We start from the raw sequence: 15,202 nt of genomic DNA, 5'->3' as shown, positions 1-15,202 counted from the left end.
TGGCTTCGAGGTGAAAGAAGTGTTTGGAGGTAGAGGTGGTGTTTATAGGTTTAAATTTTAAAAACAAAAAAGCAAAATGGTCATCAAATTCAAACTTATTTTTTAGTTCTCCTACTTCATCTCTTTTTTTTTTTTTTTTTTTCATTTGATGTCTACATTTTTGGCTAATTTTAAGTCTCATGGAACCTAGACTTCATTCACCAAATGTATTTCGTTTTTTCATAAAAAAGTTTTTGAAAATTACATCTTTTTTTTTTTGTTTTTAAGATTTGCCTTAATTTAAACCTCCTAAAACATATCCTATAAAACTTGAAAACCGACCTGGACTTTGTAGGCTTACTTTTTAAAATATCAAAAGTAAAATTTCAAATGATTATTAAATGAGGTCTTCCATTTTTAAAAACTTAATTTTGTTTTTGAAATTTGTTCAGTGTTTCATCCTTTTACTTACAAGTCATTGAATTTGAGTGAAACTGATAGTAGGCCTAATTTCTAAAAACCAAAATCAAATGGGCCTAAATTATTGCTTTATTGTTCTTTTTTGGGTAAATCTTTATTGATGTATCTGGAAAATTAAAGATGTTATTCAAGTGTTACAAATGTTGCACATGGAAGAAGAAAAAGCTTGTTACACATGGAGGATAATACTAAATTTGAATTTCCCATAAGTAAAATTTATCTCTCTCCTGTTCTGTACCTACTACTTTATTTATGTTATCAAAACTATAATCTAATGATCTAATGGTCAAGAAGGTTTCTATTCAACAAAAATTACATTGAAAAGAATTGATGTAATAAATGTAAGGTTGAGGATCTTATAAATAAAAGCAACACTTTATTATTAACAATGGTATTAGAAATAATTCATTGGTAAACCATCCACAAAATATGACATGAAGTAGTATCCATTGTATTCATGATCCACCCTAATTCCAACAAATGTCTACCCCAACTTGTGGCTTTTCAAGGGATCTACAGACTTCCCAAAATTCCAACCTCTCTCAAATTCTTCTCCATTAAAAAAAAAAAAGGGAAAAAGAATTGATTTAAAAATGTGATTTTTGTTAAAAGAATGTGTTTTGTTGAACTTGGAAGACACATGAATGAACCACAAGAGATTATGAAAATTGCAAAAGTATATAATAAGTAATAACATAGTCATGAGAGGTTTAAATCATGAGGAGGTCCATTTTCCTTTTCAAAATCTTACAAAGAATCTGATTACTAAGCCTGCTTTTTTTGTTAGTCCAAATATTTAGCTTTCAATTCCATCTTCTTGATTATTTTATTATAGCTTCAATTGCATACCACTTTCTTGTCATTTCGTCTTATGAGATGTTCAGTAAAACACACATAAAAGCTCTACTAATTTACTTCTATCAATACTTTTATAAATATCTATTACAAAATGTAGTGAGAAGATTTGAATCGAAATATCTTGTCTTCAAGTACATAGCATGTGCTAATTGAGCTAATTGAGCTAAGTTGTGGTTAATTTACTTATTTTTATCCTTTTATAAACAATACTTCAAAACATATTATATTTTATAATTCATAGACAAAATTTTAGATTTCTTACTAAACAAGCAAGATTCTTAGCAATGGAGTTTTATTAATTAGAATTTTTTTTCCGTCTAATAACAATATATTTGTAGAGATGACATCATAAATTAGAGTAGCATTGTAATAATTGGCTATATATAAACATTTAATTTACATATTACAATCTATATTAATACAAAAAATTAGCATTAAAACAAAGTGAGGCTGCCGACAAATCCAATTGATTAAAAGAAAGACTAAAGTTTAATTAATACGTGTAGAGATTGGATTAAGTGATTCATTCTAAGTTATTTTATCACTTGATAATGGAAAAAAGATTGCAATTGATTGTCAAAATGGATAATCTCTCCCTTTACACCTAAAAAAGAAAGAAAAGAAAATGATAGAACTTTACAATCTTCAAGAACATTGTAGAAGAAATGTTTTTCAATTTTGTGGCTACCCATATATAGGGTTTCTTTTTCTAATTTTCAATTGCACTATTTTATTACTATTATTATTATCATCAATTAATTTTCTTTTTTTATTTTCAACTCTCATCATTCAACTTTTGAAGTGCTCAACACTATATATTATTACCACTTTTCTTCATTAACTATTATTTCAATTCATGAAATAATATTAATACTTCACTTTTAAAACTTTTACTTCTAGGTGGAATCAATTTTTATTCTAAATTAGATTTGAGTTTTTACATTTATTTGTTCAATTTTTAGTTTATTTATATAGTTAAAAGAAAAGGTAAGAATCTCTACAAAACAAACCAATACTCAAACTTCACAAAATGTAGAAAAATATTCAGCTTTCCCATATTAGTTTCATGCAAGACAGATTTTATAATTCGTAACAAACACATATATGTATTTCTCAATCATTCATCAAACAAAGCATAACATAAAATAAAATCCAAATACTTTTAATATAAATGTTGAGATAAAAAAGAATGTACGTTACTAAGTTTAGAGTAAGAGGTTGATTTATTTCTCTAAAAATATATCACAATACAAATTAAAACATATCATCATAATAATTTAAAACTCAAGACTTTTAATCATAATAAAATCCAGGTTTTTTTTATAAAAATAACAATATGCAGGGATGAAAGAATGTAAACATTTGAATGTTAGTTTGGGATTCCATGTTTGACCAATTGAAGTATTCATAAATTATTTGTTTTGAGTGGAAATGTAAACCAATGATAAAGTTTGAATTGTTGTTTTGTGGGGGAAAGAGTAATTGAATTCAAAGTACACAAAAGCAAAAGCTTAAAACCGCGTAGAGATGAAGATTATCAAAATGCACTTTTTTTTTTAATTAAAAAAATGAGACAAAATTAAAATATGATTGATAGAGTTTGAAAAATTTGTTATATACTATAAATATTTTGTCAAATTTACTATTTTTAAAAGGGCATCGTTTGTGAACGGACTTAATTATACGTATGCAATTCAATTATTTGAATCCTAAAAATTAAAAAGCAAATGATGACATTGTGAGTTAAGCAAGTTTTAGAAGTCAAATATTGAATTGGAAATTAAGCAAAGCAAATACTTTTAACGGCACAAAAAATAATTGTTATACCATTGACAGCAACATGTAATTACAATAATATATATGTCATTGTAACCACTGGATTAACAGAGAAATATATGGCCATCTAAGAAGATATAAATTCACTCATTTCAGAATTGATTTCACTCAGCTCATCATGAAATTCACACACACACATATATATATTAAGTACAATTATTTTTTCTTAAAATAAATAAAGAAAGAAAAGAGAACTGAGAGGGGACACATAGGGTCCCAAAGTCCATTATGAGTGCCAATAAAATGAGTACACGTGGGGGCAACTGACCAATGAGAACCGCCCCAATGAAGAAGAAGAAGAAGAAAGTGGGTGACAAAGAAGAAGAGATGTGGTTTAACTTTTATATGATCATCTCTTTTCTTTCTTTATTTAATTCCTTTTGCCCTTTTTCCATTACCATTTGTCTAAGTTTTGGTATGTGCTTTGAGTTGATATGGACTATTTGTTTTTGTGGAATAAAATGATAGTTTTGTTAGTGGAGGGTTCTATAAGATGTCCTTGCCTTTTCCTTTGTCTTCTTCACATGTTTATACAAATGAAAAAGAATATGGTATATATAATAAAATTAGTTTTTGTGGATATGTATAATTCCCTAAATTCCTTTCACAACACACACACATATGATTCTAAACTATATTATTGGTTTATAATGATTATATTGATATGATATGGAAAAACCTTTTTGCTTTTTCTAAAATATTTAAATTTATAATATATGGATAATAAAGACACGATATATAATTAGAACTCAATTACCATACGAAAATTCAAATAGGGAAGTTTGTATATATATATATAGTTGACATATTGAATTATATATAGATATTATACATAGCAATTTGGTAGAGTATATATGGACTAGTTCATCAGTATTCATAGTGGTGGAGAGATGGAGAGATTTAAGTGATGATTATAATTATATATGATTGAAGCAAATAATTTGGTATATCATCAATTGGATTAATCTTTTTAATACTTAATCTCATAAATTAAAATACAAACACATTTTCTTATAATAAACATTTGATAATATCTTCTGTCCAAAAACAAACACAGTCTATCCCAGAATCTTATACATTGGTTAGAGGAAGTAAAATGTGATGAGTGATGAGCCCTTAGTTACCTTTATGATGACAAACTTTTTGTGAAAGAACAATTGTGGTAAGTTGTTTTAGTTGAACATGATGAGCTTTTAAAGTTTGTGTTGTTAATTATGACGTTGGAGCTTATAGGTGTAGTTTTTTTTTTCTTTTTCTTTTTTTTTTCTAGTGGATTTTATATTTTGCTTTTATTGTAATATATTTTTTGGGACAATAACGAACAGTATAATAATTTTTTATTTAAATTGGTAAAATAGCAAAATCGAAAAATATGAAAAAATAATTGCAGAAACAATGTCTCGATTACCTAACAAAAAAATTTAATCTTATACAATTATTCAAGAAATCACAAATACCTTCTAATTAAAATCAAACTCTCAACACACAATTAACACCTATCAAAATCAAACTCCCAACACACAATCAAACTTCTATGCCACAAACCCACAACCAACTTCGAACGTCGTCAAATGCTGCTTGAAAAATCTCATCGTCGTTGACATCGAAACTCCAACGTCTTCCTCTCCATCAGCTGCACTTTTTTCCTCTCTTGTTTGCAAGAAAAAATCTCTTTCTCGTTGTGTTTGTCTCTTGTGTCGGCTACCCCAAGAAGAGTCCACAACTAAACCAACCTTTGACGGCTCGAAAACCATTATTAAACCATTCGTTAAACCCGTTGTGAAGTTATCGAAACAAACACTGGAGCCATCGTAAACAACCCCAAAACTCTCATTTTCTGTCCACCTTGAAACCCACGACTAAACCTTTAACGTCTTCCTCTTTGTCGACCAACGTCTCTCTTCCTGTTGGAATGTCGAAAACCGTCTGCACTGCACTCTTCTCTATCGATCTTTTTTGCTAGAAAAAACTCTCTTCTATGTTTTTCAGCTTGCGGCTACCCCTCTTCCTATCTGCTTCTTTTTCTTTTCTCTAATTTAAGAAAGATTCAATTGATTACAAAAAAAAAAAAAGCCATGGAAGCATAATTACAATTTTTCCCTCAACATAAAACCCATTTTAAACTACCACTTAAATATTTATCATTTTTCTACCGAAACTTATCAAGATATAAAATCGAAAGTTTTGAATCTTTGAGATACTTTTGAAATCCTTTATGTTTTAATGTTTTTCAATTTATATGCCTTCAAGATTGATGATTTGTTAAAATTGAGCGATCCTAATTAACTTACAAGATATAATGCTTAATGAATGGGTAAAAAATGAAGAAGAGGAAAAAAAAAATTTAAGGTCATTTAAGGAATTGTAATAATTACCGATATTATTAATAAATTGTTTAAAATATAAACCTCAAAATCTTGTAGATATATTTGTCATGCAATGTTGTTCAGCAACAAAATAGTAGATTTAGTTAAGATTTACTAAATCTAAATTTTGTTTGCAAAATACACTATCTTCGTGCTATTTCCAATATCCTGTCTCATTTTTTTAGCTACCCAAATACACTGTATTTGAAATGTATGATTATCCTATACCAAGCGGAATGATACCATACCTTGATGACAATTTTTTTTACCTTTTCGTGTGTCCCAAATATATTATTTATAACATCATTCATACTCAACATATACTATGTTTGAGAAATCTTAATTCTATTGGTTATTATAAAGTTTGGTTAGTTAAACAACCGTTATTATGATTCAATGACACTATTTAGGAAATCGTTCTTATTGTTGGTTTTGTAACAAATCTATTTTAATGTTAAGTTTCTTGGATTGCAAAAGTATATGATAATATGAACAAATAAATATTAATATTTGAACACGTGATCGTGATACAGAACAAATAGTTTATCACATTATTTAAAAGCATAAAATTATAATGTAATTGTGTGAGCAACATATGCTATACATTCTGTCAAATACTATGGAGCTAATCTGAAAAGAATAATATTGTCATGTAGTATGTACAAATACTATGGAGCTAATCTGAAAAGAATAATATTGTCATGTAGTATGTACAAATACACTGTAACTCTATAGAAAATCAACACAATCAATTTAACCAATAAATTAATTTTATTCAATTAAGAAAATTGAAGTTGTTATTAAATTGATAAAAATAAATGGACAATCGTAGTTAGCATTATTTTAGGGGGATGATCTAAAATTTGAATTAAAATTTTTATTAAACTGCTTGGAATATAAAGAACCCGAAAATTTTGTATTTATCTTTGACATTATTTTAAGGAGAGGATTTAAAATTTTAAATTCAAATTGTTATTAAAAATATGTATTATCTATTATTTAATAAACTTTTTATAACTATTTTTGGAATATAAGTTGTTAAATTTTAAATTATAACCATTTGAATTTAAATTTTAAATTCAAATTGTTATTAAGAATTTATCTTTTGCCATTAATTTAGGGTTATTATGTAATATTTAAATTTAAATTGACGATTTTAGGGATGATATAAAATCTAAATCAAATTATTATTAAAACTATGTATTATGTATTATTTAATAAAGTTTGGATAAATAGTATGAAATATAAAGAATCCAAAATTTTTGAATTTATCTTTGCTATTATTTTAAGGGTATCATCTAAAATTTGAATTCAAATCGTTATTAAACATATCTATAATGAATCATAGAAATAAATTGTTAATTGGTTGATTTAAATTCTAAGAATTCAAAAATTGGGTAGAGATTACAACCATATTTTTGGGGAAAGTTAATGCAATCTTCTCAAGCAATAATAGATCATATTTAGTTAAGATGTACCGAAGCTGAATGTTGTTTACAAATACACTGTATTCGTGTATTCAAATATATGTAAGAAATGAATTGTCTTATTTAAAGGGATAATCGAGTATACAAAAATAAAAAAAGTCTGCCGTCGACAATTTTGCTATAAATCTTAATATTTTTGGGATTTGTTATTTACTATTTTGCTATTTAAACAATTATCTCATATTTTTTTGTTAGAACTAGTGGACTTAAGCCCAAGAAAAGGTTAACCCTAATATTCTTTTCTTTTCTATCTTAATATTGTCTTTTTATTTTCCTTCATCGTAGAACTTGTTTGTTTTTGTATGTATATGATAATTTTGGCTCTAAGTTTGCTACTCGATTAGGTGATTACGATAGGTTCATGTGAGAAAAGGTGGTACCACCTACCTAAGCGTTGCTAATTTTAAAGATACATCGCGTAGATACAAGTTTTTCTCTCTCTTATCTAAGTGTAAGCGAAAAGAGAGGTTTCTTGAGTGAGTTGAACATAAAAAATTAATGCACCGAAGGTTTTAATTATATGTGATCTAATGTCATGCGGTATCTATACAATATAATTTTATAGATAGTATTATCTAACCTACGTATACCTATACAACTATGTGTGTTGGAGAAACAAGATGGACATGGCTGTAGTGATTTGTGGAATGTGAACTTAGTTATATTTAGGCATGTGGGTGTAAGAATATCTAAGTAACCAGACACACTACAAGGGTGATTCCATCAAAGCGATACAAGGCATTCATTAGCTTCAAATATAAGGCAAGCAACCTTTTAGTGCTTTTGCCATACTTACTCGCCTTTCGGGATCCTAGTACTTGAAGTTAATAGATGATTTATATCTAATTTCATCTAACTAGATTATATGCAACTTATCCTATATTACAGTGAGCAACCTCTCACTACTCTCCACGACCTATATTACAGTGAGCAACCTCTCACTATTCTCCACGACTCTAGTAAAATGTTGAGGTTGGTGTGAGTATTCTTAACGCCATTAGTTAACATCAGGAATACCCAAACAAATCTTGATGTGGCATCAAGAGAAAGGAAACATTTAAATAATTATTAATTTTAGTCCGATGCCATGCATGTAGATGTCGAGATTTGTTTGGGCATTTTCAATGTTTAACTAATGACGTCGAGAATATTAGGGAACTCCTAACACTTATTGTGGTACATCGAGAGTTCCCCTATAAAGAAAACCCTTTTCTAGATCTGGAAGAGAAAGAGACAGAGAGAGTCAAGAGACAGAGACGATCGATGAGAACCGTTGCTAGTCATTCAACCTCAACAAAGTTTGTCTGCTACTCGTCGCCGCCTTCTTCTTGTAAGTATATGATTTTTTTTTTCTTTATTTTGGTTTAGGGTTTAGAAATAAGGTAATCCAAGTATATGGTTTTTTTTCTTCTTCGACTTTAGAGTGTGAATCATGAATATTTGTTTTCATTCTTTATTCTGATAGTTTTTAATGTAGAGTTTGAGTTTATATGACTTCCCCTAATTTGCTTCAAGTGATTGAAGAAAGGGAAAATAGTTAGAGGAAGAAGGTATGGAATTAAATGAGAATTATGTAAAAGTTTTCTAAGGGTGATAAATTTAAGGATTGCAATTGTGTATTTTAGTTTGTACTTGAAATTGTAAGATTTTTTTAAGGTATGAAAATGTTGTTGGTGAATAGTATTCTTATGTATGTTGGAGTTAATTGTTGGTCGAAAAGTGTTTGTGAGATAATTTGTTATTGAATGAGATTAATATTTTTGTTGTAGAAGTGGAAGTTTGTGGCTAAATATCGTTGGTCATTATTCTCATTAACCCTTTTTTGGTTAATTAGTGGTTGAAATTATGTGGAGTCTTTGGGGAAGAGAAAAAAATAGAGTTTTTCATGGTGTGAAGAGGGACCTATTGAAATTTGGTCCTTTGTACAGTTTTAGTTTCATGTTTTTGTTTGGACATCAGTTTCGAAGACTTTTTGTAATTATTCCCTTAGCAATATCTTATTTAGTCTCATTCTGAGTAATGAAAATTACTCACCAAAAGTAATAGAGATCTTTTTTTTTTTATTATTCAAAATGAGAATCCAATATCCACTCATCAAAAGCCAAGGTAATATTATCTCTTAGGATTTATTCCTTTCCTTGAAAGGTTAACAACTTATGCCTAGGAGTCACTCACCAAAAGCCAAGCTAATATTACTCACTTAGTTGATGATATATGTCTCTAATGATATTTTTTTTAGATTCTCTGAACTCTATTTTTTTTCTAACTTTCAATAATTAAACATATTTATGTTTTAGGTCTTTAACGATGAACAAGATTTGGATCAAACTTAGAAATAAATTGTCTATTGAGTGTAGAGATCTAGGAAGTGTCCCAATTTTTAGAGGTTTCAAAGTTTCACTTCGATGGTTATGGACGAACAAGGTGTCCATTCAAGAAATCTATGAACTCAATTTGGGAGTCATTAGAGGGTGTCGAGCGACATATCTATTAACAATTGGAATATCCCTCTACTATACAAACTGAGTGTATCATGTAGAGCCAGTGAACTTGTGTAAATGTATAGAAAGAGTTGATGAAGGAACTAGCAACCTTTTTAAAAAAAATGAAATGTTGGATATGCTTAATGAATTAGAAGTTCTGATTGAAAATGAAGAAGCAATAGAAGAAGGTTTGGAGATTGAAATGACCTTTAATGGTGAACCACAAGATACAATAAACTTATTTGAGGATTTAATGAATGAAGCACGTAATAAACTGTACTCTAGTTGTTTAGAATATTTCTTCTGGAACTTTTTAGTTAAGTTGATGCATATCAAGGTGCTCAATGTTTGGAGTAACAAATGCCTTGACATGTTACTAGGACTGTTACAAGTAGCATTTTCAACAAGTACTACTATACCAACTTCATTCTACGAAGCTAAATGAAAATTGCTTGACTTCGGCCTAAGATATGAGTCTATTCATGGTTTAAGCGCGATTGTGTATTGTATTGGAAGGAATTTGACGATTTGCAACATTGCCCAATTTGTGGTATGTTTTGGTATAAAGTTAATTCACAAAGGAAAAAAAATTCCACATTAGGTGTTACGTCACTTTTTGTTAATACCGAGATTAAAGCGATTGTTTGCTTCTAAAAAAGGCTCGTCTGACATGAGATGACATAAAGATAAACGTGTCGAAATAGAGGATGTGTTAAGACATCCAAGTGATGTAGAGGGCTAGAGGCATTTTGATTGTGAATTTCCTTATTTCACTTCAGAATCATGGAATGTTCGTTTGGGATTAGCATCAGATGAGTTTAATCGGTTTGAGAATATGAGTACCTCATACAATATGTGGACTGTTGTGATGATCCCTTATAATGCGCTACCTTGAAAATGCATGAAAGAGTCGAACTTCTTCATGCGTCATTGCTCAAGCCAAGTCATGGAAGAGTGGTAGTACTTTGTCGAGTTCATATTCTCAAGAAATGCGCTTTAGAGAGGTTATGAAACTAAGAAATATCCTTGAATGCTCGCAATCCCAGATTGAAGAACAAACAAACAAGATTGAAGAACAAAAAAATGAGCTTGGAAGGAAAACAAATGATTGAAGAACACAGAAGAACGTTAGAGATGAATGCCCGACAAATGGAAACCTTTGGTTAAACTTAGCTTTTGAATTATGATGATTGGTTCTAGCTATCCAACAGTTATGGTAGCCTTTGGTTAAAGTTAGCTTTTGAATTATGATGATCTGTTCTAGCTATCCTGCAGTTGTGGTAGTCTTTAGTTCAAACTTAGCTTTAGTGGAGGTTGCGAGATTGGGTAGTTATGAGGTGTAATTTGATCAAAGAGTGAGTTTGAGGGGGGGGGGGGGGGGGGGAGGGGGGGTTAAACGTTTATGTTCATGAAGTTGTTACGTTAGGAGGCACACCAAAGTGAGTTACATGTAAGGAGTTAAGGTTTTGCAGTTCTATTGTTACATTTCTACGTAGAAAGAGTCAAAGTTGAGAGGTTCAGTTGTTTTTGGGTAGTTAGATCATGGAGTGAGTTTGAGAGAGATGGAGAGGTTAAACGTTACTTTGAAGGTTTCAATGTAGTTGTTACCTTGGGTGACATGCCAAAGTGAGTTTATGAGAGGTTGAGTACTAGTTTAACCATGGAGTGAGTTTGAGGGGGGGGGGGGGGGGGGGGTGGAGGGTAAACGTCTCTTTGAAGGTTTCAATGTAATTGTTATGTTGGGTGGGATGCCGAAGTGAGTTTACATGTAAGGAGTAAAGTTTTTGTGATTCTATTGTTACATTTCTACGTAGAAAGAGTAAAAGTCGAGAGGTTGGGTTTTTTTTGGGTAATTTGGTCATTGTGTGAGTTTGATGGGGGAGGGAGTGTGAGGATGGTAAACGTTACTTTGAAAGTTTACATGGTAGTTGTTATGTTGGGTGCCACGCTGATGTGAGTTTATGAGAGGTTCAACGTACTTAGGGGTTGCACTTTGATCATGGAGTGAGTTTGAAGGGGAGTAGAGAGTGAGGCTTAAACGACACGTTGAAGGTTTAAATGACATTTTTAGGTTTGGTGGCGCACTGAAGTGAGTTTATGTGTAAGTTGAGTCTCTATTGTTGGTTACATTTGTAGAAAGAGTGGAAGTTGAGAGATTGATACTTAGGGGTTGTACTTTGATTATTGTTTGTTCCTAAGTTTTGGTTTTTGGCATCCATGCATTTTTCGTTCTTTGAATTTTGAATAATACACTTTACTTTCATGTCATTATAGGTGTGAACTTGTTCGAAGATGGCGTCTGGGACGATGAGAGATGATGTTTTTTTTTTCAATATAATTGTTTTAAACAAAAAATATGTACTTGTTCAAATAGTAAGACACCTTTTTGTTGGAATTATGTTCTAATTTTTTAAATGAAAATTTGGTATTTCAATGTAATTATTAATTTTGTGTTTGTTTTGTTTGAAAACTTTATTTAATTTAAATCGAATTGGAACTAAAAAATGCACCACAGGATAAAAAAAATTGAACATAATAAATGAAAAAAAAGTAAAAGAACATAATCTCTCGATGCACATTAGGCGTCAGAAGTTGGCCACATGTCCTTACATCTCCCAACATTTTAAGCATTGTGTCTGGAGACGAGTTCCAGATGTGTACATGAAGCGATGTCAGGAGTTACCTTTTCTCGGCGTGCTTCATTCCGGTGTCAGAAGTAAGGAATTCCCGATGTCGCTTCATGTACCCTTAGGAACTTGTCTCCCAAAGAATTTCTTCTTACTCGTCTTCTGACCATCCTATATGCATCGAGGATCATTTTCTGATACATTTGGGTATATATGCCGATGCTTTTATGCGTCAGAAGACCCATTAATTTTTGAAGTAACTACTTAAAGGGTTTATAATATAGGGGTAAGGTTGGGTACCTTATCTTAGTAACACTATGAATACGCCTCACTTTGTATTTGATACAAACATAATGATCCAACACGTTTGTGGAGGTGACATGTGAATGAGGGTGTTATGCAATAAGTTTGCATAAAATCGAATCACGAAATAGTAATAATTAGATGTAACTCCATTAACTAGTTAGGTTTTTATTTCATTAGAATAACCTAGGTAACTTAGCCTACACGGAACTAATTAAGAAAATTAGAAGGGCCTATAAATAGAGATAAAAAAAAAAAAATTAAGAATATAACAAGAGACAGAAAATTGTCATAAAAAATCTCACCCCCACTAAATTATATGTTGTTTCTCCCTCTCCATAACTCCACAAAATAGCATACATGACTCACTCCAGTCTCATCACAGTGAGTTGATTCATTATATGTTCATTGTACAATCTTTGCTTGCAGAATTTTCAAGTGTATAAATATAGTAACTCTCAAGAGCCTATACAAATAGGTAGGAATTTAAATACACAATTTTTTTTCCATAGATCATCAATTATGGAAACCCATGATAAACAATGTCATAAGGAGGACAACAATTTGCTTAGAAATATAATATCTGGGATTGTGCAGCATAAAATTTTAGACAGTGTCCATGTAAAATGTATCGACTTTAGAATAACAAGCCTAGATAAATGTTGATAAAATATAGAATATCCATCCAGAAGGCTACTGTACCAAGATAACATATTAAATCACCAAAATTACAAATAGAAAATTGACAAGACGCTTCAAAATTTCATCATGAAAAGACTATCATGGTTTATCCTAAATGAAATATTACTTCCAGATGCATAAAATACACTCAGCATTGTTGAAATGAGTGAATACAAACACACATTCTGTTCAAATGCATGAATAATATTTAAAGCTAAAATAAATTAGAAAGGTAGAGATACCTTCTCATATGGCCCTTCAATAGTCAAAATAAGAATTCCAGCTGCACCAATAATCAAGTTTAAAAGCAAAAGCCAACCACCTTTAGCTAGAACGTATGCTATTGAGCGTTTACTATATTGAAGAACACCCAAAGTGAAAAACTTCAACGTTTTGAATGGTTGATTTACCAACGTCAAATTTTCAAGTTCTTATTTCAACTTTCTACATAGTTCTTCAAATTATAACAACTTCATTAGATAATATATAATACAATGTGAATGACCCACATTTAGGTTGAATCTAGTAGAACAATTAGTTCTCATTAGTTCCATAAACGTCAAGTGAAAAGCAACAACTAAAACAATCCTCAGACATAAATCATTGAACAAGCAAATACTCAATTCTCGAATGCATTTCACTTTTGGAACTCAAATATATCCAAAACTAATAATTATGTTTCCACGTTCTTTTGAAATTAATCCACAATAGAGCCAATGAATGAAAGCCCCTTCTTGCCCCTAACAAATCACTTCATTTACACACTTCACCCAATAAAAAGTTTCAAGTCCCTTATAAAATTTCCTTCTTCCACTAGAAGAAAACCTGTCTACTATGACAGTTATATATCTCAAAAAATGAATGGGAAAATAATAAACTGTCACAAAATAGAAAATTTCGCGTTTTTGGCGGGAAAAGACGGAATTTTTCGGAAAACACTTTCCGCCACAGTTATTTAATGTCATAGAATGTTACCATTAAAAAATTTATTATTTTATATTTAAAAAATTAAATTTACATATTTCTATTTTTAAAAAAACACAAATTTTCCCAAAATTTTTCCCCAAGTTCTTCCTCCCATCCGCGCGCGTTGTGCCCTAAATTTCCCCCATTCCTCTCGTTCGCGTTTCTCCCCATTCCGACCATCTTAAGTCCCGTCGCCACCACCACCCCCCTCCTGCTCGTCCGTCCAAACCTCCTCCACCAACCTGTCGCCACCACCCCCGTCTTCTCCAAACCTTTGCAATCAACTCGAAGCTTCAAATTGTGGGCGTCGGTCGTCACCCCTCCGCCGGTAAGCTTCTCTTCCTTATCTCTTTCTCTCTCTCTCTATGAAGTTCTTCTTTGTCTCCATGGGATTGTTTTGTGAGTTTCAGTTTTTCCCAATTTCAGTCATTAATCGTTGAATTTCTGTTATATGACCTTAATTCGTTCTTGCAACTACATGAGATTATTTGGTGAGTTTGAGTTATGCCCAATTTCTGTTTTCTAACTGTTCATTTCTCTTCAATTTTAATTTCTGGCAGTGTACTGTGGTACAATCTAAAATTGGTCTAATTACTTGTACAATGTAATCCAAATTACTTATACAAACCTACCCTAATCAACTAACTAAAGACAAACTATTGTTATAATTAATTGTCAACTAATTCCCTTCATCATTCATCATGTCTGTAAAGGAAATTGTCCTTCAATTGAGTGTAAAACTTGAAAGAACAAATGTTTTATGCTAATTGGGGGTCGTTGAACCTAGTCCAGAAGTTTCCTTCAAGATGGTTCCATCACTGATGTGGTAATGAGACAACCTTTCAAATTAATGTAACAAATTTCATTAGTTTTCATCCTGGCATTCAAGTGGTTCGTTTAATAGGGACGAAAGTCTTTAAAACTGTCAAAGTCGACAAAATCCAATAGGGGAGGTCTGAATTGACTCAAGTCTTAGGAGAATGTTTCATGGTATTCGAGTGTTAATAGGTGGATTTGTTTCTCTCAATCTTAAGTATAATGTTTATTTCTCAATGATTGTTTACGAGGAACATTTGATTTTGAACATTTCTTTTCATATAGCACATTTTTGTTATAAATTCAAAAGTTTGATCTTT

The sequence above is a fragment of the Cucumis sativus genome, chromosome 5 (genome assembly GCF_000004075.3).
Source record: "Cucumis sativus cultivar 9930 chromosome 5, Cucumber_9930_V3, whole genome shotgun sequence".
Lineage (NCBI taxonomy): Eukaryota > Viridiplantae > Streptophyta > Magnoliopsida > Cucurbitales > Cucurbitaceae > Cucumis > Cucumis sativus.
This window is presented reverse-complemented; position numbering follows the sequence as displayed.